Here is a 5,310-nt window from a genome sequence, read left to right on the forward strand (position 1 = left end):
TGCCAGTTCCCTCTGCAGGACCATAAACATCTGGGTTTGCTCCCAGATGTTCTGCCGGTACTCCTGGGTCTCCTGCAGTTCATCCTGGGCCACCTCTCTCCACTCCTGTGTGGCCTGGGTCAATTCCGGCACCCAATTATTGATCTGCAAGGCAATCTGCTGCAGTTTGATTCATCCGCCAAAATTGCCTCCCACTGTAGTCCAGCTGGCTGGTCTGGTGCTCCATAAATGCCAGGTGGTGTATGGCAAATGGTGGAGGGAGATGGAAATCTCCTCCACATTGGTAATATTGAGCTGTGTCCTGGGTGGTTGTGGTGGTTGCAGCTGCTGTGGCAGTGTCACATGGAGTGTAGGCTCCTCTGTTGAATATACCACCAGCCCTGGAAGTGGCAGGCCCAGAGGAGTTGGTGACAGGGTGTGGGTCGGGTGCAGCAGTGCTGATAGCATATGAGAAGGTATAAACTTTAAGGAGAAAAAAGAAGACTCTTTTTTGGGAAGCACTCATATACAGATAATATTGTATGACTCCAATGTCAAAAAAATTTTTTTGCTAGCTAAAATAATGATTTTTATTAATTCTCATTAAAAATGATTATTGGGGAGTTCAAAAATAGGCGCCAGTGTATGTTTAAATAGTGACCCTGCGAAAATATAGGGAATAATATGCAGAATATAAGGTACCAATACCTAATTCTGGCCGGGATGGGTATATCCAGCTGTGGCTCAATCTGTAATTATAAATTGCTCATTTATTGGAAAAATGACCGTCATTTGTGAACTGCTATATATCCCAAATGGGAATTTTGATCCTAGCAGATAATTGAATCATAGGTCATAACCGAGACATAATTGGTGCTCTATTAGTAGTGACAGGTGGGCGGCAAATATTTGCAGTACCAGGGTGTTCCTTAGTAGTCTCCTATCCAAGTACTTAACCCGGCCCTATATGCAATATATAGGTTTTTTCCTGCCCATACTGCGACCACTTAAGCCCTGATGGGTATTTAATTCTTGAATATATCCTATCAATTGTGATAGAAACCCCCCCCCCCCCTTATCTTTACATCAAACCAGCTGTGTTTCTCTCAAATTTGTGGCTCATACGACAAATAATAATCGGCTCTTATCTGTGCACATTTGTGGACACAGTGTGACAAGGGTGAGCATAAGGTCTGCGGTCATACCCCGCTGGAGATGCCCAATCTCATCTGATCTTGGAAGCCAAGCAGTGGAGGGCCGGGTTAAGTACTTGGATAGGAGACTACTAAGGAACACCCTGGTACTGCAAATATTTGCCGCCCACCTGTCACTACTAATAGAGCACCAATTATGTCTCGGTTATGACCTATGATTCAATTATCTGCTAGGATCAAAATTCCCATTTGGGATATATAGCAGTTCACAAATGACGGTCATTTTTCCAATAAATGAGCAATTTATAATTACAGATTGAGCCACAGCTGGATATACCCATCCCGGCCAGAATTAGGTATTGGTACCTTATATTCTGCATATTATTCCCTATATTTTCGCAGGGTCACTATTTAAACATACACTGGCGCCTATTTTTGAACTCCCCAATAATCATTTTTAATGAGAATTAATAAAAATCATTATTTTAGCTAGCAAAAAAATTTTTTTGACATTGGAGTCATACAATATTATCTGTATATGAGTGCTTCCCAAAAAAGAGTCTTCTTTTTTCTCCTTAAAGTTTATACCATGTTTAACTGACTCGGGGGAGCACCGCTGATGGGTAGTCTTTTGATACTAATAGGAATGTGTTACCTTACGTATCTGCCTCCCGAAATAAGGATTTGAACCTTAAATTCTATTATCAGTATTTACAGATAACTATCATTACACACATACATCACAAGACCAGTGCGGGTTTCCAATCTTTGTTTTTCAAATAAGCATATGAGAAGGTCCTGCAAATGAATCAAAAAGGTTAAATAAATACAGTTGTAATGGGATCTAAAAAAAACCTACAGTAATCTGAAACGCTAACTAATGCACATGCTTTAAAAACCATGCTAGCTGACTCAACTATATTAACTTTACTATGTAAGCACGGATTGATTCAGTTGCCCTTTTTTAAAAGGTAGGATGCAGTCTCCTAAACCCTGATGTGGTTGTCTCCACCTTGATTAATATTATGGTTGCAGACCTTAATATGCCACAATTGTATTTTAAAGAAGGGTATGTGGGGATGTGAGCATCCACTTCCCTTACATATGGCTACAGAACCGTGTAATGAGTATAATGTGTGTAATAGTTGTGTGTGTTTTTTGAAACTACACTTAAAAGCTTCCTCTGTGTCCCTCTTTTGCCGCTGCCTTTTCATTGGAGCTCTACGCTGGCGTACAGCAGCTGTGGAGGGAAAAAAAATATTTAATCAAGTGTGAAAGGTATTCCTATGATAAACAACATTTTTAGAACGCATTGTTTGGTATAAAAGAATCCTTACATAATGTACAAATGGCTTTCCAAAACACTGGTTGTTGGGTTTCAAAATCCCACATAGCACAAATTTACCAAATGAGCCGTACAGATGGAGCTGTACTAATCTAGTGTGGCTCCATCGCAAACGTGCACTTCTGGCGGGACTAGGCGATCCGGCAAGTGCACAGAGATGCTCCCATTGTAGTGAAAGGGGTGTGTGCACATCACGGACACGCACGCGGACCAGGTGCTGCGATAGGCACAAACGGAGCCACGATTAGCGTGGCTCCATCTGTACTTACTCTACTGAGGATGGCATACAGTCATACTTTAACACACATAACATTCACAGAAATTACATATACTTTTAACCGCTTCAGGGCTAGTGACACATCTTTTTAATATGCAAATATTTATGCGTACTTTAAAAGTATTTTGAGTATTTTTATTAATATCTGTGAAACAACACAGTCACTTTTAATTTAGGTTCCAATAACGTCAATAGTTAAAAAAAAAAAAAAAATTCTCCTGTATAAAAATGATACCGCTCGACAAAAATGTGAAATTTTTTTTTGGAGTCTTTGTTTTAATGACTATTTTCTGATTCTCTATATTGAAAAATAACCAAAACCTTTGTTTATTTTTGAAAAACTTTGCTTTTGTCCCTTTTACAATGATCAATAAATATTATGAGTTTTTGAATGACCATATAAGGAGAAGCGTGTTTTAATAAGTAAGGGAGGGGACGAGTGGGGGGATAGCAAGTGGTATTCTGACCCTCATTACTTGTAAGCAGTCTAACTATTCAGATAGCTAAACCATGTCCATCTCTCAATGCACAGACGATGAGATTTCTGGAACTGTAAACCTTTTATTAATACAGACTGGAATGATTGTCCATATAATATAGCTGTAGTTTTGCAGAATAGATTACTGTACATGTAACAAATAAGAGAATAAACAGTGCACGGAAATAAGATATAAGTCTCTGGGTTAGAGGAGACTTAACACAGCCTGTCAGCAACTCATGCACAGATAACTGAGTAGTAACAAAAATGGAGGATCTAACACTTTGACCTATCACATGGCAAAAGGGAGCTGAGCACAGACAAACAAATGCAGATCTGCACAGGACAGAGTAGACTTAACTAGCAGAGTGCAGAACATTAACTTGTCGCATGACATCACTAACAAGACAATATGATATAGAATTGCTGTGAATACAGTACAAGTTGAATTTCACTCATGTGGTTCATAGTCAGTGTGCGCATCACAGAAGAAATATTAAAAATATTCATTTCTAAACTTTTTTAAATATATTCTGCTACAGTAGTTGCTTGTTTTAAAAAAAAATATGTAAATAAAAGTAATTAAAATTCATAACAAACGTTTGTTTTATTCTTACATACAATAAATTTATGAAAATAGGGAAATTTTCTTAAAATCCATAATATCATTCTAGTAGCTACAAAAGCAAACTTTTTGGGGTAAAACTATTTTTTCTTTAATTAGTAATGTGGAAGAAATAATAATCAGATATGCAGAACCCAGACTCAAAATTCGTGTTGACCAGTGTTGTCTAAAATATATACATTTATCTGTATTGAGGCTCCAAAAACAGTTTTAGGCTGTTACAATTAAAAGGGAACATTTTTCATTTACTTACCAGGATGAGGTGGGGGAGCTGGGTGGTCCGTGTCACTATATGCACTCCTTGGAATATCTCCGGAGGGATGATCTTTTTGAACTCCTCTTTGAAGGCCATGTAGAGAACCAGAGGGGCTTGTCTTTCTCCTGTCCTGAGACTCTGGCGGCGATCCTCGGCCATCTTGGCCTTCAGAACCCTCTTGATGTCTCCGTATCTCTTCTTCATATTATTCAGGTCCCGACGGCAGGAGCTGACTGTTTTGACTGCCTCCTTGATCAACTTCCACGTGGCCTTTTTCCGGGATGCAGGAGTCTTGTATGCCTGGGCACCCAGCAGACTTGGGTACACCTACACCATGGCATGGCCCAGGGCCAGTTCTCCTCAAACACTTACCTCGCACTGTGCACGGCCCTGGTCCGCCATGTGCTGATGTCCCAGCCTCTTCATCCTACTCCTTACTGTCCTCCTGCACCTCCTCTTCTGCCTCTGTGTCAAACACAGGCTGCTGCTGGGACATAGCCTCCTCCTCCTCTACCAGCCTCCTCTTCCTCCTCTCTCTATCCACTTGCCTGGATGCCATGCCTATTCAGAAAATGCAAGCCACTGCTACCTGCTCACTCTTAAACCACCTGCTCCTCTCCAAAACGCCTAATACCTTTCAAAGAACAAAATAGAGGGTGTGTTATGCTTCAATCATGTGACTTTTGGGGGCCAATGGGTGACTTTCTCTTACACAGTGGACCTCCTAAACTACAAAAATTCATTCCGGTGGGATAAAAAATTACACACATATGTTTAAAACGCACGCCAGTTGGTCTGAAAATATCAGACGTTTTGCTGTCTACATACAGTACCACAACAACTCAGATCCAGTATGCAGAAGCTGAGAAATAGACACACCCCATAACATTGGTTGAGTTCTGGGTAATAGACGCACAGTTGTAATGTCTGATGTGGTGCAATAATTACCCGGGTGGCATTATCGGCTCCCATTGCATCACGGCCTATACTGTATGTGAGATAATCTGGCACCCAAGTTATTGTGTGAGGTATTGGGAATCACTGTATCATTGTGTACCAGCACATGTATCTATATCACAATATAGGCAGGGCGGAAGTGTCAGATTGCAGGTACAGTACCTACTCAGTCACTTCATACCACCTATACAGTAACAGAGGGTTACAGATAAATTATATGTTTGCATATGCAGCTATTT

At 40.3% G+C, this 5,310-nt stretch overlaps 1 pseudogene; it reads left to right on the top strand.

The window, feature by feature from the left end:
• The first annotated feature begins 1,170 nt into the window (after positions 1-1,170).
• LOC134929951 (5S ribosomal RNA) lies at positions 1,171-1,291 on the top strand (annotated as a pseudogene).
• Positions 1,292-5,310: the final 4,019 nt, after the last annotated feature.

Source organism: Pseudophryne corroboree, chromosome 5 (genome assembly GCF_028390025.1).
Source record: "Pseudophryne corroboree isolate aPseCor3 chromosome 5, aPseCor3.hap2, whole genome shotgun sequence".
NCBI lineage: Eukaryota > Metazoa > Chordata > Amphibia > Anura > Myobatrachidae > Pseudophryne > Pseudophryne corroboree.